Source organism: Somniosus microcephalus, chromosome 7, assembly GCF_052327205.1.
Source record: "Somniosus microcephalus isolate GS21.2 chromosome 7, FLI_Smic_1.0, whole genome shotgun sequence".
Lineage (NCBI taxonomy): Eukaryota > Metazoa > Chordata > Chondrichthyes > Squaliformes > Somniosidae > Somniosus > Somniosus microcephalus.
The window spans coordinates 233924262-233948215 of NC_140993.1; positions in this window are offsets into that span (position 1 = coordinate 233924262).

Consider the following 23954-nt stretch of genomic DNA (forward strand, 5'->3'; position numbering starts at 1 on the left):
GTTCACATTGGATTCACTGGCGTAGCGCCCAGTGTTCACATCAGATTCACTGGCGTAGCGCCCAGTGTTCACAACGGATTCACTGGCGTAGCGCCCGGTATTCACATCGGATTCACTGGCGTAGCGTCCAGTGTTCACGTCGGATTCACTGGCATAGCGCCCGGTGTTCACGTCGGATTCACTGGCGTAGCACCCAGTTTTCACATCGGATCCACTGGCGTAGCGCCTGGTGTTCACGTCGGATTCACTGGCGTAGCGCCCAGTGTCCACGTCGGGTTCACTGGCATAGCGCCCAGTGTTCACGTCGGATTCACTGGCATAGCGCCCGGTGTTCACGTCGGATTCACTGGCATAGCGCGCAGTCTTCACGTCGGATTCACTGGCGTAGCGCCCAGTGTTCACATTGGATTCACTGGTGTAGCGCCCAGTGTTCACATCGGATTCACTGGCGTAGCGCCCAGTGTTCACATCGGATTCACTGGCGTAGCGCCCGGTATTCACATCGGATTCACTGGCGTAGTGCCCAGTGTCACAGCGGATACACTGGCGTAGCGCGCAGTGTTCACATCGGATTCACTGGCGTAGCACCCAGTGTTCACATCGGATTCTCTGGCGTAGCGCCCGGTGTTCACATCAGATTCACTGACGTAGCGCCTGGTATTCACGTCGGGTTCACTGGCGTAGCGCCCAGTGTTCACGTCGGATTCACTGGCGTAGCGCCCGGTGTTCACGTCGGATTCACTGGCGTAGTGCCCAGTATTCACATCGGATTCACTGGCATAGCGCCCGGTGTTCACGTCGGATTCACTGGCATAGCGCGCAGTCTTCACGTCGGATTCACTGGAGTAGCGCCCAGTGTTCACATTGGATTCACTGGCGTAGCGCCCAGTGTTCACATCGGATTCACTGGCGTAGCGCCCAGTGTTCACATCGGATTCACTGGCTTAGTGCCCAGTGTTCACAGCGGATACACTGGCGTAGCGCGCAGTGTTCACATCGGATTCACTGGCGTAGCGCCCAGTGTTCACGGCGGATTCACTGGCGTAGCGCCCAGTGTTCACGTCGGATTCACTGGCATAGCACCCAGTGTTCACGTTGGATTCACTGGCGTAGCGCCCAGTGTTCACATCGGATTCACTGAAGTAGCACCCGGTGTTCACATCGGATTCACTGTCGTAGCGCCCAGTGTTCACGTCGGATTCACTGGCGTAGCGCCCGGTGTTCACATCGGATTCACTGGCGTAGCGCCCGGTATTCACATCAGATTCACTGGCATAGCACCCGGTGTTCACGTCGGATTCACTGGCGTAGCGCCCGGTGTTCACGTCGGATTCACTGATTAGCGCCCGGTGTTCACGTCGGATTCACTGGCGTAGCGCCCGGTGTTCACATCGGATTCACTGGTGTAGCGCCCAGTGTTCATGTCGGATTCACTGGCGTAGCACCCGGTATTCTCATCGGATTCACTGGCGTAGCACCCAGTGTTCACGTTGGATTCACTGGCGTAGCGCCCGGTGTTCACGTTGGATTCACTGGCATAGCGCCCAGTGTTCACATCGGATTCACTGCCGTAGCGCCCGGTGTTCACGTCGGATTCACTGGCATAGCGCCCGGTGTTCACATCGGATTCACTGGCATAGTGCCCGGTGTTCACATCGGATTCACTGGCGTAGCGCCCGGTGTTCACGTCGGATTCACTGGCGTAGCACCCAGAGTTCACATCGGATTCACTGGCGTAGCGCCCAGCATTCACATCGGATTCACTGGCGTAGCACCCGGTGTTCACATCAGATTCACTGGCGTAGCGCGCAGTGTTCACATCGGATTCACTGGCGTAGCGCCCAGTGTTCACGGCGGATTCACTGGCGTAGCGCCCAGTGTTCACGTCGGATTCACTGGCATAGCACCCAGTGTTCACATTGGATTCACTGGCGTAGCGCCCAGTGTCCACATCGGATTCACTGAAGTAGCACCCGGTGTTCACATCGGATTCACTGGCGTAGCGCCCAGTGTTCACGTCGGATTCACTGGCGTAGCGCCCGGTGTTCACATCGGATTCACTGGCGTAGCGCCCGGTGTTCACATCGGATTCACTGGCGTAGCGCCCGGTATTCACATCAGATTCACTGGCATAGCACCCGGTGTTCACGTCGGATTCACTGGCGTAGCGCCCGGTGTTCACATCGGATTCACTGATTAGCGCCCGGTGTTCACGTCGGATTCACTGGCGTAGCGCCCGGTGTTCACATCGGATTCACTGGTGTAGCGCCCAGTGTTCATGTCGGATTCACTGGCGTAGCACCCGGTATTCTCATCGGATTCACTGGCGTAGCACCCAGTGTTCACGTTGGATTCACTGTCGTAGCGCCCGGTGTTCACGTTGGATTCACTGGCATAGCGCCCAGTGTTCACATCGGATTCGCTGGCGTAGCGCCTGGTGTTCACGTCGGATTCACTGGCATAGCGCCCGGTGTTCACTTCGGATTCACTGGCATAGTGCCCGGTGTTCACATCGGATTCACTGGCGTAGCGCCCGGTGTTCACGTCGGATTCACTGGCGTAGCACCCAGTGTTCACATCGGATTCACTGGCGTAGCGCCCAGCGTTCACATCGGTTTCACTGGCGTAGCACCCGGTGTTCACATCAGATTCACTGGCGTAGCTCCCAGTGTTCACATCGGATTCACTGGCGTAGCGCCCGGTATTCACATCGGATTCACTGGCGTAGCGTCCAGTGTTCACGTCGGATTCACTGGCATAGCGCCCGGTGTTCACGTCGGATTCACTGGCGTAGCACCCAGTTTTCACATCGGATCCACTGGCGTAGCGCCTGGTGTTCACGTCGGATTCACTGGCGTAGCGCCCAGTGTTCACGTCGGGTTCACTGGCGTAGCGCCCAGTGTTCACGTCGGATTCACTGGCATAGCGCCCGGTGTTCACGTCGGATTCACTGGCATAGCGCGCAGTCTTCACGTCGGATTCACTGGCGTAGCGCCCAGTGTTCACATTGGATTCACTGGCGTAGCGCCCAGTGTTCACATTGGATTCACTGGCGTAGCGCCTGGTGTTCACATCGGATTCACTGGCGTAGCGCCCAGTGTTCACGTTTGATTCACTGGCGTAGCGCCTGGTGTTCACATCAGTTTCACTGGCGTAGCACCCAGTGCTCACATTGGATTCACTGGCGTAGCGCCCAGTGTTCACATTGGATTCACTGGCGTAGCGCCCGGTATTCACATCGGATTCACTGGCGTAGTGCCCAGTGTCACAGCGGATACACTGGCGTAGCGCGCAGTGTTCACATCGGATTCACTGGCGTAGCACCCAGTGTTCACATCGGATTCTCTGGCGTAGCGCCCGGTGTTCACATCAGATTCACTGACGTAGCGCCTGGTATTCACGTCGGGTTCACTGGCGTAGCGCCCAGTGTTCACGTCGGATTCACTGGCGTAGCGCCCGGTGTTCACGTCGGATTCACTGGCGTAGTGCCCAGTATTCACATCGGATTCACTGGCATAGCGCCCGGTGTTCACGTCGGATTCACTGGCATAGCGCGCAGTCTTCACGTCGGATTCACTGGCGTAGCGCCCAGTGTTCACATTGGATTCACTGGCGTAGCGCCCAGTGTTCACATCGGATTCACTGGCGTAGCGCCCAGTGTTCACATCGGATTCACTGGCTTAGTGCCCAGTGTTCACAGCGGATACACTGGCGTAGCGCGCAGTGTTCACATCGGATTCACTGGCGTAGCGCCCAGTGTTCACGGCGGATTCACTGGCGTAGCGCCCAGTGTTCACGTCGGATTCACTGGCATAGCACCCAGTGTTCACGTTGGATTCACTGGCGTAGCGCCCAGTGTTCACATCGGATTCACTGAAGTAGCACCCGGTGTTCACATCGGATTCACTGGCGTAGCGCCTAGTGTTCACGTCGGATTCTCTGGCGTAGCGCCCGGTGTTCACATCGGATTCACTGGCGTAGCGCCCGGTATTCACATCAGATTCACTGGCATAGCACCCGGTGTTCACGTCGGATTCACTGGCGTAGCGCCCGGTGTTCACGTCGGATTCACTGATTTGCGCCCGGTGTTCACGTCGGATTCACTGGCGTAGCGCCCGGTGTTCACATCGGATTCACTGGTGAAGCGCCCAGTGTTCATGTCGGATTCACTGGCGTAGCACCCGGTATTCTCATCGGATTCACTGGCGTAGCACCCAGTGTTCACGTTGGATTCACTGTCGTAGCGCCCGGTGTTCACGTTGGATTCACTGGCATAGCGCCCAGTGTTCACATCGGATTCACTGGCGTAGCGCCCGGTGTTCACGTCGGATTCACTGGCATAGCGCCCGGTGTTCACATCGGATTCACTGGCATAGTGCCCGGTGTTCACATCGGATTCACTGGCGTAGCGCCCGGTGTTCACGTCGGATTCACTGGCGTAGCACCCAGTGTTCACATCGGATTCACTGGCGTAGCGCCCAGCGTTCACATCGGATTCACTGGCGTAGCACCCGGTGTTCACATCAGATTCACTGGCGTAGCGCCCAGTGTTCACATCGGATTCACTGGCATAGCGCCCGGTATTCACATCGGATTCACTGGCGTAGCGTCCAGTGTTCACGTCGGATTCACTGGCATAGCGCCCGGTGTTCACGTCGGATTCACTGGTGTAGCACCCAGTTTTCACATCGGATCCACTGGCGTAGCGCCTGGTGTTCACGTCGGATTCACTGGCGTAGAGCCCAGTGTTCACGTCGGGTTCACTGGCGTAGCGCCCAGTGTTCACGTCGGATTCACTGGCATAGCGCCCGGTGTTCACGTCGGATTCACTGGCATAGCACGCAGTCTTCACGTCGGATTCACTGGCGTAGCGCCCAGTGTTCACATTGGATTTACTGGCGTAGCGCCCAGTGTTCACATCGGATTCACTGGCGTAGCGCCCAGTGTTCACGTCGGATTCACTGGCATAGCGCCCAGTGTTCACGTCGGATTCTCTGGCGTAGCGCCCGGTGTTCACATCGAATTCACTGGCGTAGCGTCCGGTATTCACATCAGATTCACTGGCATAGCACCCGGTGTTCACGTCGGATTCACTGGCGTAGCGCCCGGTGTTCACGTCGGATTCACTGATTTGCGCCCGGTGTTCACGTCGGATTCACTGGCGTAGCGCCCGGTGTTCACATCGGATTCACTGGTGAAGCGCCCAGTGTTCATGTCGGATTCACTGGCGTAGCACCCGGTATTCTCATCGGATTCACTGGCGTAGCACCCAGTGTTCACGTTGGATTCACTGTCGTAGCGCCCGGTGTTCACGTTGGATTCACTGGCATAGCGCCCAGTGTTCACATCGGATTCACAGGCGTAGCGCCCGGTGTTCACGTCGGATTCACTGGCATAGCGCCCGGTGTTCACATCGGATTCACTGGCATAGTGCCCGGTGTTCACATCGGATTCACTGGCGTAGCGCCCGGTGTTCACGTCGGATTCACTGGCGTAGCACCCAGTGTTCACATCGGATTCACTGGCGTAGCGCCCAGCGTTCACATCGGATTCACTGGCGTAGCACCCGGTGTTCACATCAGATTCACTGGCGTAGCGCCCAGTGTTCACATCGGATTCACTGGCATAGCGCCCGGTATTCACATCGGATTCACTGGCGTAGCGTCCAGTGTTCACGTCGGATTCACTGGCATAGCGCCCGGTGTTCACGTCGGATTCACTGGTGTAGCACCCAGTTTTCACATCGGATCCACTGGCGTAGCGCCTGGTGTTCACGTCGGATTCACTGGCGTAGAGCCCAGTGTTCACGTCGGGTTCACTGGCGTAGCGCCCAGTGTTCACGTCGGATTCACTGGCATAGCGCCCGGTGTTCACGTCGGATTCACTGGCATAGCACGCAGTCTTCACGTCGGATTCACTGGCGTAGCGCCCAGTGTTCACATTGGATTTACTGGCGTAGCGCCCAGTGTTCACATCGGATTCACTGGCGTAGCGCCCAGTGTTCACGTCGGATTCACTGGCATAGCGCCCAGTGTTCACGTCGGATTCACTGGCATAGCACTCAGTGTTCACGTTGGATTCACTGGCGTAGCGCCCAGTGTTCACATCCGATTCACTGAAGTAGCACCCGGTGTTCACATCGGATTCACTGGCGTAGCGCCCGGTATTCACATCAGATTCACTGGCGTAGCGCCCGGTGTTCACGTCGGATTCACTGGCGTAGCGCACGGTGTTCACGTCGGATTCACTGATTAGCGCCCGGTGTTGACGTCGGATTCACTGGCGTAGCGCCCGGTGTTCACATCGGATTCACTGGTGTAGCGCCCAGTGTTCATGTCGGATTCACTGGCGTAGCACCCGGTATTCTCATCGGATTCACTGGCGGAGCACCCAGTGTTCACGTCGGATTCACTGTCACAGCGCCCAGTGTTCACATCGGATTCACTGGCGTAGCGCCCGGTGTTCACGTCGGATTCACTGGCATAGCGCCCGGTGTTCACATCGGATTCACTGGCGTAGCACCCAGTGTTCACATCGGATTCACTGGCGTAGCGCCCAGCGTTCACATTGGATTCACTGGCGTAGCACCCGGTGTTCACATCAGATTCACTGGCGTAGCGCCCAGTGTTCACAACGGATTCACTGGCGTAGTGCCCGGTATTCACATCGGATTCACTGGCGTAGCATCCAGTGTTCACGTCGGATTCACTGGCATAGCGCCCGGTGTTCACGTCGGATTCACTGGCGTAGCACCCAGTTTTCACATCGGATCCACTGGCGTAGCGCCTGGTGTTCACGTCGGATTCACTGGCGTAGCGCCCAGTGTTCACGTCGGGTTCACTGGCGTAGCGCCCAGTGTTCACGTCGGATTCACTGGCATAGCGCCCGGTGTTCACGTCGGATTCACTGGCATAGCGCGCAGTCTTCACGTCGGATTCACTGGCGTAGCGCGCAGTGTTCACATTGGATTCACTGGCGTAGCACCCAGTGTTCACATCGGATTCACTGGCGTAGCGCCCAGTGTTCACATCGGATTCACTGGCGTAGCGCCCGGTATTCACATCGGATTCACTGGCGTAGCACCCAGTGTTCACATCGGATTCACTGGCGTAGCGCCCAGCGTTCACATTGGATTCACTGGCGTAGCACCCGGTGTTCACATCAGATTCACTGGCGTAGCGCCCAGTGTTCACAACGGATTCACTGGCGTAGTGCCCGGTATTCACATCGGATTCACTGGCGTAGCATCCAGTGTTCACGTCGGATTCACTGGCATAGCGCCCGGTGTTCACGTCGGATTCACTGGCGTAGCACCCAGTTTTCACATCGGATCCACTGGCGTAGCGCCTGGTGTTCACGTCGGATTCACTGGCGTAGCGCCCAGTGTTCACGTCGGGTTCACTGGCGTAGCGCCCAGTGTTCACGTCGGATTCACTGGCATAGCGCCCGGTGTTCACGTCGGATTCACTGGCATAGCGCGCAGTCTTCACGTCGGATTCACTGGCGTAGCGCGCAGTGTTCACATTGGATTCACTGGCGTAGCACCCAGTGTTCACATCGGATTCACTGGCGTAGCGCCCAGTGTTCACATCGGATTCACTGGCGTAGCGCCCGGTATTCACATCGGATTCACTGGCGTAGTGCCCAGTGTCACAGCGGATACACTGGCGTAGCGCGCAGTGTTCACATCGGATTCACTGGCGTAGCACCCAGTGTTCACATCGGATTCTCTGGCGTAGCGCCCGGTGTTCACATCAGATTCACTGACGTAGCGCCTGGTATTCACGTCGGGTTCACTGGCGTAGCGCCCAGTGTTCACGTCGGATTCACTGGCGTAGCGCCCGGTGTTCACGTCAGATTCACTGGCGTAGTGCCCAGTATTCACATCAGATTCACTGGCATAGCGCCCGGTGTTCACGTCGGATTCACTGGCATAGCGCGCAGTCTTCACGTCGGATTCACTGGCGTAGCGCCCAGTGTTCACATTGGATTCACTGGCGTAGCGCCCAGTGTTCACATCGGATTCACTGGCGTAGCGCCCAGTGTTCACATCGGATTCACTGGCTTAGTGCCCAGTGTTCACAGCGGATACACTGGCGTAGCGCGCAGTGTTCACATCGGATTCACTGGCGTAGCGCCCAGTGTTCACGGCGGATTCACTGGCGTAGCGCCCAGTGTTCACGTCGGATTCACTGGCATAGCACCCAGTGTTCACATCAGATTCACTGAAGTAGCACCCGGTGTTCACATCGGATTCACTGGCGTAGCGCCCAGTGTTCACGTCGGATTCACTGGCGTAGCACCCGGTGTTCACATCAGATTCACTGGCGTAGCGCCCGGTATTCACATCAGATTCACTGGCATAGCACCCGGTGTTCACGTCGGATTCACTGGCGTAGCGCCCGGTGTTCACGTCGGATTCACTGATTAGCGCCCGGTGTTCACGTCGGATTCACTGGCGTAGCGCCCGGTGTTCACATCGGATTCACTGGTGTAGCGCCCAGTGTTCATGTCGGATTCACTGGCGTAGCACCCGGTATTCTCATCGGATTCACTGGCGTAGCACCCAGTGTTCACGTTGGATTCACTGGCGTAGCGCCCGGTGTTCACGTTGGATTCACTGGCATAGCGCCCAGTGTTCACATCGGATTCACTGGCGTAGCGCCCGGTGTTCACGTCGGATTCACTGGCATAGCGCCCGGTGTTCACATCGGATTCACTGGCATAGTGCCCGGTGTTCACATCGGATTCACTGGCGTAGCGCCCGGTGTTCACGTCGGATTCACTGGCGTAGCACCCAGTGTTCACATCGGATTCACTGGCGTAGCGCCCAGCGTTCACATCGGATTCACTGGCGTAGCACCCGGTGTTCACATCAGATTCACTGGCGTAGCGCCCAGTGTTCACATCGGATTCACTGGCGTAGCGCCCGGTATTCACATCGGATTCACTGGCGTAGCGTCCAGTGTTCACGTCGGATTCACTGGCATAGCGCCCGGTGTTCACGTCGGATTCACTGGTGTAGCACCCAGTTTTCACATCGGATCCACTGGCGTAGCGCCTGGTGTTCACGTCGGATTCACTGGCGTAGAGCCCAGTGTTCACGTCGGGTTCACTGGCGTAGCGCCCAGTGTTCACGTCGGATTCACTGGCATAGCGCCCGGTGTTCACGTCGGATTCACTGGCATAGCACGCAGTCTTCACGTCGGATTCACTGGCGTAGCGCCCAGTGTTCACATTGGATTTACTGGCGTAGCGCCCAGTGTTCACATCGGATTCACTGGCGTAGCGCCCAGTGTTCACGTCGGATTCACTGGCATAGCGCCCAGTGTTCACGTCGGATTCACTGGCATAGCACTCAGTGTTCACGTTGGATTCACTGGCGTAGCGCCCAGTGTTCACATCCGATTCACTGAAGTAGCACCCGGTGTTCACATCGGATTCACTGGCGTAGCGCCCGGTATTCACATCAGATTCACTGGCGTAGCGCCCGGTGTTCACGTCGGATTCACTGGCGTAGCGCACGGTGTTCACGTCGGATTCACTGATTAGCGCCCGGTGTTGACGTCGGATTCACTGGCGTAGCGCCCGGTGTTCACATCGGATTCACTGGTGTAGCGCCCAGTGTTCATGTCGGATTCACTGGCGTAGCACCCGGTATTCTCATCGGATTCACTGGCGGAGCACCCAGTGTTCACGTCGGATTCACTGTCACAGCGCCCAGTGTTCACATCGGATTCACTGGCGTAGCGCCCGGTGTTCACGTCGGATTCACTGGCATAGCGCCCGGTGTTCACATCGGATTCACTGGCGTAGCACCCAGTGTTCACATCGGATTCACTGGCGTAGCGCCCAGCGTTCACATTGGATTCACTGGCGTAGCACCCGGTGTTCACATCAGATTCACTGGCGTAGCGCCCAGTGTTCACAACGGATTCACTGGCGTAGTGCCCGGTATTCACATCGGATTCACTGGCGTAGCATCCAGTGTTCACGTCGGATTCACTGGCATAGCGCCCGGTGTTCACGTCGGATTCACTGGCGTAGCACCCAGTTTTCACATCGGATCCACTGGCGTAGCGCCTGGTGTTCACGTCGGATTCACTGGCGTAGCGCCCAGTGTTCACGTCGGGTTCACTGGCGTAGCGCCCAGTGTTCACGTCGGATTCACTGGCATAGCGCCCGGTGTTCACGTCGGATTCACTGGCATAGCGCGCAGTCTTCACGTCGGATTCACTGGCGTAGCGCGCAGTGTTCACATTGGATTCACTGGCGTAGCGCCCAGTGTTCACATCGGATTCACTGGCGTAGCGCCCAGTGTTCACATCGGATTCACTGGCGTAGCGCCCGGTATTCACATCGGATTCACTGGCGTAGTGCCCAGTGTCACAGCGGATACACTGGCGTAGCGCGCAGTGTTCACATCGGATTCACTGGCGTAGCACCCAGTGTTCACATCGGATTCTCTGGCGTAGCGCCCGGTGTTCACATCAGATTCACTGACGTAGCGCCTGGTATTCACGTCGGGTTCACTGGCGTAGCGCCCAGTGTTCACGTCGGATTCACTGGCGTAGCGCCCGGTGTTCACGTCGGATTCACTGGCGTAGTGCCCAGTATTCACATCAGATTCACTGGCATAGCGCCCGGTGTTCACGTCGGATTCACTGGCATAGCGCGCAGTCTTCACGTCGGATTCACTGGCGTAGCGCCCAGTGTTCACATTGGATTCACTGGCGTAGCGCCCAGTGTTCACATCGGATTCACTGGCGTAGCGCCCAGTGTTCACATCGGATTCACTGGCTTAGTGCCCAGTGTTCACAGCGGATACACTGGCGTAGCGCGCAGTGTTCACATCGGATTCACTGGCGTAGCGCCCAGTGTTCACGGCGGATTCACTGGCGTAGCGCCCAGTGTTCACGTCGGATTCACTGGCATAGCACCCAGTGTTCACATCAGATTCACTGAAGTAGCACCCGGTGGTCACATCGGATTCACTGGCGTAGCGCCCAGTGTTCACGTCGGATTCACTGGCGTAGCACCCGGTGTTCGCATCAGATTCACTGGCGTAGCGCCCGGTATTCACATCAGATTCACTGGCATAGCACCCGGTGTTCACGTCGGATTCACTGGCGTAGCGCCCGGTGTTCACGTCGGATTCACTGATTAGCGCCCGGTGTTCACGTCGGATTCACTGGCGTAGCGCCCGGTGTTCACATCGGATTCACTGGTGTAGCGCCCAGTGTTCATGTCGGATTCACTGGCGTAGCACCCGGTATTCTCATCGGATTCACTGGCGTAGCACCCAGTGTTCACGTTGGATTCAATGGCGTAGCGCCCGGTGTTCACGTTGGATTCACTGGCATAGCGCCCAGTGTTCACATCGGATTCACTGGCGTAGCGCCCGGTGTTCACGTCGGATTCACTGGCATAGCGCCCGGTGTTCACATCGGATTCACTGGCATAGTGCCCGGTGTTCACATCGGATTCACTGGCGTAGCGCCCGGTGTTCACGTCGGATTCACTGGCGTAGCACCCAGTGTTCACATCGGATTCACTGGCGTAGCGCCCAGCGTTCACATCGGATTCACTGGCGTAGCACCCGGTGTTCACATCAGATTCACTGGCGTAGCGCCCATTGTTCACATCGGATTCACTGGCGTAGCGCCCGGTATTCACATCGGATTCACTGGCGTAGCGTCCAGTGTTCACGTCGGATTCACTGGCATAGCGCCCGGTGTTCACGTCGGATTCACTGGCGTAGCACCCAGTTTTCACATCGGATCCACTGGCGTAGCGCCTGGTGTTCACGTCGGATTCACTGGCGTAGCACCCAGTGTTCACGTCGGGTTCACTGGCGTAGCGCCCAGTGTTCACGTCGGATTCACTGGCATAGCGCCCGGTGTTCACGTCGGATTCACTGGCATAGCGCGCAGTCTTCACGTCGGATTCACTGGCGTAGCGCCCAGTGTTCACATTGGATTCGCTGGCGTAGCGCCCAGTGTTCACATCGGATTCACTGGCGTAGCGCCCAGTGTTCACATCGGATTCACTGGCTTAGTGCCCAGTGTTCACAGCGGATACACTGGCGTAGCGCGCAGTGTTCACATCGGATTCACTGGCGTAGCGCCCAGTGTTCACGTCGGATTCACTGGCATAGCGCCCAGTGTTCACGTCGGATTCACTGGCATAGCACCCAGTGTTCACGTTGGATTCACTGGCGTAGCGCCCAGTGTTCACATCTGATTCACTGAAGTAGCACCCGGTGTTCACATCGGATTCACTGGCGTGGCGCCCGGTATTCACATCAGATTCACTGGCGTAGCGCCCGGTGTTCACGTCGGATTCACTGGCGTAGCGCACGGTGTTCACGTCGGATTCACTCATTAGCGCCCGGTGTTCACGTCGGATTCACTGGCGTAGCGCCCGGTGTTCACATCGGATTCACTGGTGTAGCGCCCAGTGTTCATGTCGGATTCACTGGCGTAGCACCCGGCATTCTCATCGGATTCACTGGCGTAGCACCCAGTGTTCACGTCGGATTCACTGGCACAGCGCCCAGTGTTCACATCGAATTCACTGGCGTAGCGCCCGGTGTTCACGTCGGATTCACTGGCATAGCGCCCGGTGTTCACATCGGATTCACTGGCATAGTGCCCGGTGCTCACATCGGATTCACTGGCGTAGCACCCAGTGTTCACATCGGATTCACTGGCGTAGCGCCCAGCATTCACATCGGATTCACTGGCGTAGCACCCGGTGTTCACATCAGATTCACTGGCGTAGCGCCCAGTGTTCACAACGGATTCACTGGCGTAGCGCCCGGTATTCACATCGGATTCACTGGCGTAGCGTCCAGTGTTCACGTCGGATTCACTGGCATAGCGCCGGGTGTTCACGTCGGATTCACTGGCGTAGCACCCAGTTTTCACATCGGATCCACTGGCGTAGCGCCTGGTGTTCACGTCGGATTCACTGGCGTAGCGCCCAGTGTTCACGTCGGGTTCACTGGCGTAGCGCCCAGTGTTCACATCGGATTCACTGGCATAGCACCCAGTGTTCACATCGGATTCTCTGGCGTAGCGCCCGGTGTTCACATCAGATTCACTGACGTAGCGCCTGGTATTCACGTCGGGTTCACTGGCGTAGCGCCCAGTGTTCACGTCGGATTCACTGGCGTAGCGCCCGGTGTTCACGTCGGATTCACTGGCGTAGTGCCCAGTATTCACATCGGATTCACTGGCATAGCGCCCGGTGTTCACGTCGGATTCACTGGCATAGCGCGCAGCCTTCACGTCGGATTCACTGGCGTAGCGCCCAGTGTTCACATTGGATTCATTGGCGTAGCGCCCAGTGTTCACATCGGATTCACTGGCGTAGCGCCCAGTGTTCACATCGGATTCACTGGCTTAGTGCCCAGTGTTCACAGCGGATACACTGGCGTAGCGCGCAGTGTTCACATCGGATTCACTGGCGTAGCGCCCAGTGTTCACGTCGGATTCACTGGCACAGTGCCCAGTGTTCACATCGGATTCACTGGCGTAGCGCCCGGTGTTCACATCGGATTCACTGGCATAGCGCCCGGTGTTCACATCGGATTCACTGGCATAGTGCCCGGTGTTCACATCGGATTCACTGGCGTAGCACCCAGTGTTCACATCGGATTCACTGGCGTAGCGCCCAGCGTTCACATCGGATTCACTGGCGTAGCACCCGGTGTTCACATCGGATTCACTGGCGTAGCGCCCAGTGTTCACAACGGATTCACTGGCGTAGCGCCCGGTATTCACATCGGATTCACTGGCGTAGCGTCCAGTGTTCACGTCGGATTCACTGGCATAGCGCCCGGTGTTCACATCGGATTCACTGGCGTAGCACCCAGTTTTCACATCGGATCCACTGGCGTAGCGCCTGGTGTTCACGTCGGATTCACTGGCGTAGCGCCCAGTGTCCACGTCGGGTTCACTGGCGTAGCGCCCAGTATTCACGTCGGATTCACTGGCATAGCGCCCGGTGTTCACGTCGGATTCACTGGCATAGCGCGCAGCCTTCACGTCGGATTCACTGGCGTAGCGCCCAGTGTTGACGTTGGATTCACTGGCGTAGCGCCCAGTGTTCACATCGGATTCACTGGCGTAGCGCCCAGTGTTCACATCGGATTCACTGGCTTAGTGCCCAGTGTTCACAGCGGATACACTGATGTAGCGCGCAGTGTTCACATCGGATTCACTGGCGTAGCGCCCAGTGTACACGTCGGATTCACTGGCACAGCGCCCAGTGTTCACATCGGATTCACTGGCGTAGCGCCCGGTGTTCACGTCGGATTCACTGGCATAGCGCCCGGTGTTCACATCGGATTCACTGGCATAGTGCCCGGTGTTCACATCGGATTCACTGGCGTAGCACCCAGTGTCCACGTCGGGTTCACTGGCGTAGCACCCAGTGTTCACGTCGGATTCACTGGCATAGCGCCCGGTGTTCACGTCGGATTCACTGGCATAGCGCGCAGTCTTCACGTCGGATTCACTGGCGTAGCGCCCAGTGTTCACATTGGATTCACTGGTGTAGCGCCCAGTGTTCACATCGGATTCACTGGCGTAGCGCCCAGTGTTCACATCGGATTCACTGGCGTAGCGCCCGGTATTCACATCGGATTCACTGGCGTAGTGCCCAGTGTCACAGCGGATACACTGGCGTAGCGCGCTGTGTTCACATCGGATTCACTGGCGTAGCACCCAGTGTTCACATCGGATTCTCTGGCGTAGCGCCCGGTGTTCACATCAGATTCACTGACGTAGCGCCTGGTATTCACGTCGGGTTCACTGGCGTAGCGCCCAGTGTTCACGTCGGATTCACTGGCGTAGCGCCCGGTGTTCACGTCGGATTCACTGGCGTAGTGCCCAGTATTCACATCGGATTCACTGGCATAGCGCCCGGTGTTCACGTCGGATTCACTGGCATAGCGCGCAGTCTTCACGTCGGATTCACTGGCGTAGCGCCCAGTGTTCACATTGGATTCACTGGCGTAGCACCCAGTGTTCACATCGGATTCACTGGCGTAGCGCCCAGTGTTCACATCGGATTCACTGGCTTAGTGCCCAGTGTTCACAGCGGATACACTGGCGTAGCGCGCAGTGTTCACATCGGATTCACTGGCGTAGCGCCCAGTGTTCACGGCGGATTCACTGGCGTAGCGCCCAGTGTTCACGTCGGATTCACTGGCATACCACCCAGTGTTCACGTTGGATTCACTGGCGTAGCGCCCAGTGTTCACACCGGATTCACTGAAGTAGCATCCGGTGTTCACATCGGATTCACTGGCGTAGTGCCCAGTGTTCACGTCGGATTCACTGGCGTAGCGCCCGGTGTTCACATCGGATTAACTGGCGTAGCGCCCGGTATTCACATCAGATTCACTGGAATAGCACCCGGTGTTCACGTCGGATTCACTGGCGTAGCGCCCGGTGTTCACGTCGGATTCACTGATTAGCGCCCGGTGTTCACGTCGGATTCACTGGCGTAGCGCCCGGTGTTCACATCGGATTCACTGGTGTAGCGCCCAGTGTTCATGTCGGATTCACTGGCGTAGCACCCGGTATTCTCATCGGATTCACTGGCATAGCACCCAGTGTTCACGTTGGATTCACTGGCGTAGCGCCCGGTGTTCACGTTGGATTCACTGGCATAGCGCCCAGTGTTCACATCGGATTCACTGGCGTAGCGCCCGGTGTTCACGTCGGATTCACTGGCATAGCGCCCGGTGTTCACATCGGATTCACTGGCATAGTGCCCGGTGTTCACATCGGATTCACTGGCGTAGCGCCCGGTGTTCACGTCGGATTCACTGGCGTAGCACCCAGTGTTCGCATCGGATTCACTGGCGTAGCGCCCAGCGTTCACATCGGATTCACTGGCGTAGCACCCGGTGTTCACATCAGATTCACTGGCGTAGCGCCCAGTGTTCACATCGGATTCACTGGCGTAGTGCCCAGTATTCACGGCGGATTCACTGGCTTAGTGCCCAGTGTTCACAGCGGATACACTGGCGTAGCGCGCAGTGTTCACATCGGATTCACTGGCGTAGCGCCCAGTGTTCACGGCGGATTCACTGGCGTAGCGCCCAGTGTTCACGTCGGATTCACTGGCATAGCACCCAGTGTTCACGTTGGATTCACTGGCGTAGCGCCCAGTGTTCACATCGGATTCACTGAAGTAGCACCCGGTGTTCACATCGGATTCACTGGCGTAGCGCCCAGTGTTCACGTCGGATTCACTGGCGTAGCGCCCGGTGTTCACATCGGATTCACTGGTGTAGCGCCCGGTATTCACATCAGATTCACTGGCATAGCACCCGGTGTTCACGTCGGATTCACTGGCGTAGCGCCCGGTGTTCACGTCGGATTCACTGATTAGCGCCCGGTGTTCACGTCGGATTCACTGGCGTAGCGCCCGGTGTTCACATCGGATTCACTGGTATAGCGCCCAGTGTTCATGTCGGATTCACTGGCGTAGCACCCGGTATTCTCATCGGATTCACTGGCGTAGCACCCAGTGTTCACGTTGGATTCACTGGCGTAGCGCCCGGTGTTCACGTTGGATTCACTGGCATAGCGCCCAGTGTTCACATCGGATTCACTGGCGTAGCGCCCGGTGTTCACGTCGGATTCACTGGCATAGCGCCCGGTGTTCACATCGGATACACTGGCATAGTGCCCGGTGTTCACATCGGATTCACTGGCGTAGCGCCCGGTGTTCAAGTCGGATTCACTGGCGTAGCACCCAGTGTTCACATCGGATTCACTGGCGTAGCGCCCAGCGTTCACATCGGATTCACTGGCGTAGCACCCGGTGTTCACATCAGATTCACTGGCGTAGCGCCCAGTGTTCACGTCGGATTCACTGGCGTAGCGCTCGGTATTCACATCGGATTCACTGGCGTAGCGTCCAGTGTTCACGTCGGATTCACTGGCATAGCACCCGGTGTTCACGTCGGATTCACTGGCGTAGCACCCAGTTTTCACATCGGATCCACTGGCGTAGCGCCTGGTGTTCACGTCGGATTCACTGGCGTAGCGCCCAGTGTTCACGTCGGGTTCACTGGCATAGCGCCCAGTGTTCACGTCGGATTCACTGGTATAGCGCCCAGTGTTCATGTCGGATTCACTGGCGTAGCACCCGGTATTCTCATCGGATTCACTGGCGTAGCACCCAGTGTTCACGTTGGATTCACTGGCGTAGCGTCCGGTGTTCACGTTGGATTCACTGGCATAGCGCCCAGTGTTCACATCGGATTCACTGGCGTAGCGCCCAGTGTTCACGTCGGGTTCACTGGCATAGCGCCCGGTGTTCACATCGGATTCACTGGCATAGTGCCCGGTGTTCACATCGGATTCACTGGCGTAGCGCCCGGTGTTCAAGTCGGATTCACTGGCGTAGCACCCAGTGTTCACATCGGATTCACTGGCGTAGCACCCAGTGTTCACGTTGGATTCACTGGCGTAGCGCCCAGTGTTCACGTTGGATTCACTGGCATAGCGCCCAGTGTTCACATCGGATTCACTGGCGTAGCGCCCAGTGTTCACGTCGGGTTCACTGGCATAGCGCCCGGTGTTCACATCGGATTCACTGGCATAGTGCCCGGTGTTCACATCGGATTCACTGGCGTAGCGCCCGGTGTTCAAGTCGGATTCACTGGCGTAGCACCCAGTGTTCACATCGGATTCACTGGCGTAGCGCCCAGCGTTCACATCGGATTCACTGGCGTAGCACCCGGTGTTCACATCAGATTCACTGGCGTAGCGCCCAGTGTTCACGTCGGATTCACTGGCGTAGCGCCCGGTATTCACATCGGATTCACTGGCGTAGCGTCCAGTGTTCACGTCGGATTCACTGGCATAGCACCCGGTGTTCACGTCGGATTCACTGGCGCAGCACCCAGTTTTCACATCGGATCCACTGGCGTAGCGCCTGGTGTTCACGTCGGATTCACTGGCGTAGCGCCCAGTGTTCACGTCGGGTTCACTGGCGTAGCGCCCAGTGTTCACGTCGGATTCACTGGCATAGCGCCTGGTGTTCATGTCGGATTCACTGGCATAGCGCGCAGTCTTCACGTCGGATTCACTGGCGTAGCGCCCAGTGTTCACATTGGATTCACTGGCGTAGCGCCCAGTGTTCACATCGGATTCACTGGCGTAGCGCCCAGTGTTCACATCGGATTCACTGGCTTAGTGCCCAGTGTTCACAGCGGATACACTGGCGTAGCGCGCAGTGTTCACATTGGATTCACTGGCGTAGCGCCCAGTGTTCACGTCGGATTCACTGGCATAGCGCACAGTGTTCACGTCGGATTCACTGGCATAGCACCCAGTGTTCACGTTGGATTCACTGGCGTAGCGCCCAGTGTTCACATCCGATTCACTGAAGTAGCACCCGGTGTTCACATCGGATTCACTGGCGTAGCGCCCGGTATTCACATCAGATTCACTGGCGTAGCATCCGGTGTTCACGTCGGATTCACTGGCGTAGCGCACGGTGTTCACGTCGGATTCACTGATTAGCGCCCGGTGTTCACGTCGGATTCACTGGCGTAGCGCCCGGTGTTCACATCGGATTCACTGGTGTAGCGCCCAGTGTTCATGTCGGATTCACTGGCGTAGCACCCGGTATTCTCATCGGATTCACTGGCGTAGCACCCAGTGTTCACGTCGGATTCACTGGCACAGCGCCCAGTGTTCACATCGGATTCACTGACGTAGCGCCCGGTGTTCACGTCGGATTCACTGGCATAGCGCCCGGTGTTCACATCGGATTCACTGGCATAGTGCCCGGTGTTCACATCGGATTCACTGGCGTAGCGCCCGGTGTTCACGTCGGATTCACTGGCGTAGCACCCGGTGTTCACATCAGATTCACTGGCGTAGCGCCCAGTGTTCACGTCAGATTCACTGGCGTAGCGCCCGGTGTTCACGTCGGATTCACTGGCGTAGTGCCCAGTATTCACATCGGATTCACTGGCATAGCGCCCGGTGTTCACGTCGGATTCACTGGCATAGCGCGCAGTCTTCACGTCGGATTCACTGGCGTAGCGCCCAGTGTTCACATTGGATTCACTGGCGTAGCGCCCAGTGTTCACATCGGATTCACTGGCGTAGCGCCCAGTGTTCACATCGGATTCACTGGCTTAGTGCCCAGTGTTCACAGCGGATACACTGGCGTAGCGCGCAGTGTTCACATCGGATTCACTGGCGTAACGCCCAGTGTTCACGTCGGATTCACTGGCGTAGCGCCCAGTGTTCACATCGGATTCACTGGCATAGCACCCAGTGTTCATGTTGGATTCACTGGCGTAGCGCCCAGTGTTCACATCGGATTCACTGAAGTAGCACCCGGTGTTCACATCGGATTCACTGGCGTAGCGCCCAGTGTTCACGTCGGATTCACTGGCGTAGCGCCCGGTGTTCACATCGGATTCACTGGCGTAGCACCCGGTATTCACATCAGATTCACTGGCGTAGCGCCCGGTGTTCACGTCGGATTCACTGGCGTAGCGCCCGGTGTTCACGTCGGATTCACTGATTAGCGCCCGGTGTTCATGTCGGATTCACTGGCGTAGCGCCCGGTGTTCACATCGGATTCACTGGTGTAGCGCCCAGTGTTCATGTTGGATTCACTGGCGTAGCACCCGGTATTCTCATCGGATTCACTGGCGTAGCACCCAGTGTTCACGTTGGATTCACTGGCGTAGCGCCCGGTGTTCACGTCGGATTCACTGGCATAGCGCCCAGTGTTCACATCGGATTCACTGGCGTAGCACCCGGTGTTCACGTCGGATTCACTGGCATAGCGCCCGGTGTTCACATCGGATTCACTGGCATAGTGCCCGGTGTTCACATCGGATTCACTGGCGTAGCGCCCGGTATTCACATCGGATTCACTGGCGTAGCGTCCAGTGTTCACGTCGGATTCACTGGCATAGCGCCCGGTGTTCACGTCGGATTCACTGGCGTAGCACCCAGTTTTCACATCGGATCCACTGGCGTAGCGCCCGGTGTTCACGTCGGATTCACTGGCATAGCGCCCGGTGTTCACATCGGATTCACTGGCGTAGCTCCCAGCATTCACATCGGATTCACTGGCGTAGCACCCGGTGTTCACATCAGATTCACTGGCGTAGCGCCCGGTGTTCACGTCGGATTCACTGGTGCAGCGCCCAGTGTTCACATCGGATTCACTGGCGTAGCGCCCGGTGTTCACATCGGATTCACTGGCGTAGGGCCCAGTGTTCACATCGGATTCACTGACGTAGCGCCCAGTGTTCACATTGGATTCACTGGCGTAGCACCCAGTGTTCACATCGGATTCACTGGCGTAGCGCCCAGTGTTCACGTCGGATTCACTGGTGTAGCGCCCAGTGTTCACATCGGATTCACTGGCGTAGCGCCCGGTATTCACATCGGATTCACTGGCGTAGCGCCCGGTGTTCACGTCGGATTCACTGGCGTAGCGCCCGGTGTTCACATCGGATTCACTGGCGTAGCGCCTGTTGTTCACATCGGATTCACTGGCGTTGCTCCCGGTGTTCACATCGGATTCACTGGCGTAGCGCCCGGTGTTCACGTCGGATTCACTGGCATAGGGCCCGGTGTTCACGTCGGATTCACTGGCGTAGCGCTCAGTGTTCACATCGGATTCTCTGATGTAGCTCCCAGTTTTCACATCGGATTCACTGGCGTAGCGCCCAGTGTTCATATCGGATTCACTGGCGTAGCGCCCGGTGTTCACATCGGATTCACTGGCGTAGCGCCCAGTGTTCACATCGGATTCACTGGTGTAGCGCCCAGTGTTCACGTCGGATTCACTGGCGTAGCGCCCAGTGTTCACATCGGATTCACTGGCGTAGCGCCCAGTGTTCATGTTGGATTCACTGGCGTAGCACCCGGTGTTCACGTCGGATTCACTGGCGTAGCGCCCGGTGTTCACATCGGATTCACTGGCATAGTGCCCGGTGTTCACATCGGATTCACTGGCGTAGCACCCGGTATTCACATCGGATTCACTGGCGTAGCGTCCAGTGTTCACGTCGGATTCACTGGCATAGCGCCCGGTGTTCACGTCGGATTCACTGGCGTAGCACCCAGTTTTCACATCGGATCCACTGGCGTAGCGCCCGGTGTTCACGTCGGATTCACTGGCATAGCGCCCGGTGTTCACATCGGATTCACTGGCGTAGCTCCCAGCGTTCACATCGGATTCACTGGCGTAGCACCCGGTGTTCACATCAGATTCACTGGCGTAGCGCCCCGTGTTCACATCGGATTCACTGGCGTAGCGCCCGGTATTCACATCGGATTCACTGGCGTAGCGTCCAGTGTTCACGTCGGATTCACTGGCATAGCGCCCGGTGTTCACGTCGGATTCACTGGCGTAGCACCCAGTTTTCACATCGGATCCACTGGCGTAGCGCCTGGTGTTCACGTCGGATTCACTGACGTAGCGCCCAGTGTTCACATCGGATTCACTGGCATAGCGCCCGGTTTTCACATCAGATTCACTGGCATAGCGCCCAGTGTTCACATCGGATTCACTGGTGTAGCGCCCGGTGTTCACATCGGATTCACTGGCATAGCACCCAGTGTTCACATTGGATTCACTGACGTAGCACCCGGAGATCACCTCGGCTTCACTGGCGTAGCGACCAGTGTTCACATTGGATTCGCTGGCGTAGCGCCCGGTATTCACATTGGATTCACTGGCATAGCACCCAATGTTCACATCGGATTCAGTGGCGTAGCGCCCGGTGTTCACGTCGGATTCAATGGCGTAGCACCCAGTGTTCACATCGGATTCATTGGCATAGCGCCCGGTGTTCACGTCGGATTCACTGGCGCAGCACCTGGTGTTCACGCCGGATTCACAGGTGTAGCGCCCGGTGTTCACATCGGATTCACTGGCGTAGCGCCCGGTGTTCACGTCAGATTCACTGGCATAGCGCCCGGTGTTCACATCGGATTCACTGGCGTAGCGCCCGGTGTTCACATCGGATTCACTGGCGTAGCGCGCAGTGTTCACGTCGGATTCACTGGCATAGCGCCCAGTGTTCACATTGGATTCACTGGCGTAGCGCCTGGTGTTCACATCGGATTCACTGGCGTAGCGCCCAGTGTTCACGTCGGATTCACTGGCGTAGTGCCCGGTGTTCACTTCGGATTCACTGGCGTAGCACCCGATGTTCACATCGGATTCACTGGCGTAGCACCCGATGTTCACGTCGGATTCACTGGCATAGCACCTAGTGTTCATGTCGGATTCACTGGCGTAGCGCCCGGTGTTCACGTCGGATTCACTGGTGCAGCGCCCAGTGTTCACATCGGATTCACTGGCGTAGCGCCCGGTGTTCACATCGGTTTCACTGGCGTAGCGCCCAGTGTTCACATTGGATTCACTGGCGTAGCGCCCAGTGTTCACATTGGATTCACTGGCGTAGCACCCAGTGTTCACATCGGATTCACTGGCGTAGCGCCCAGTGTTCACGTCGGATTCACTGGTGTAGCGCCCAGTGTTCACATCGGATTCACTGGCGTAGCGCCCGGTATTCACATCGGATTCACTGGCGTAGCGCCCGGTGTTCACGTCGGATTCACTGGCGTAGCGCCCGGTGTTCACATCGGATTCACTGGCGTAGCGCCTGTTGTTCACATCGGATTCACTGGCGTTGCTCCCGGTGTTCACATCGGATTCACTGGCGTAGCGCCCGGTGTTCACGTCGGATTCACTGGCATAGGGCCCGGTGTTCACGTCGGATTCACTGGCGTAGCGCTCAGTGTTCACATCGGATTCTCTGATGTAGCTCCCAGTTTTCACATCGGATTCACTGGCGTAGCGCCCAGTGTTCATATCGGATTCACTGGCGTAGCGCCCGGTGTTCACATCAGATTCACTGGCGTAGCGCCCAGTGTTCACATCGGATTCACTGGTGTAGCGCCCAGTGTTCACGTCGGATTCACTGGCGTAGCGCCCAGTGTTCACATCGGATTCACTGGCGTAGCGCCCAGTGTTCATGTCGGATTCACTGGCGTAGCGCCTGGTATTCACGTTGGATTCACTGACGTAGCGCCCGGAGATCACCTCGGCTTCACTGGCGTAGCGACCAGTGTTCACATTGGATTCGCTGGCGTAGCGCCCGGTATTCACATCGGATTCACTGGCATAGCACCCAATGTTCACATCGGATTCACTGGCGTAGCGCCCGGTGTTCACGTCGGATTCAATGGCGTAGCACCCAGTGTTCACATCGGATTCATTGGCATAGCGCCCGGTGTTCACGTCGGATTCACTGGCGCAGCGCCTGGTGTTCACGCCGGATTCACAGGTGTAGCGCCCGGTGTTCACATCGGATTCACTGGCGTAGCGCCCGGTGTTCACGTCAGATTCACTGGCATAGCGCCCGGTGTTCACATCGGATTCACTGGCGTAGCGCCCGGTGTTCACATCGGATTCACTGGCGTAGCACCTAGTGTTCACGTCGGATTCACTGGCGTAGCGCCCGGGGTTCACGTCAGATTCACTGGTGCAGCGCCCAGTGTTCACATCGGATTCACTGGCGTAGCGCCCGGTGTTCACATCGGATTCACTGGCGTAGCGCCCAGTGTTCACATCGGATTCACTGGCGTAGTGCCCAGTGTTCACATTGGATTCACTGGCGTAGCACCCAGTGTTCACATCGGATTCACTGGCGTAGCGCCCAGTTTTCACGTCGGATTCACTGGTGTAGCGCCCAGTGTTCACTTCGGATTCACTGGCTTAGCGCCCGGTATTCACATCGGATTCACTGGCGTAGCGCCCGGTGTTCACGTCGGATTCACTGGCGTAGCGCCCGGTGTTCACATCGGATTCACTGGCGTAGCGCCTGTTGTTCACATCGGATTCACTGGCGTTGCTCCCGGTGTTCACATCGGATT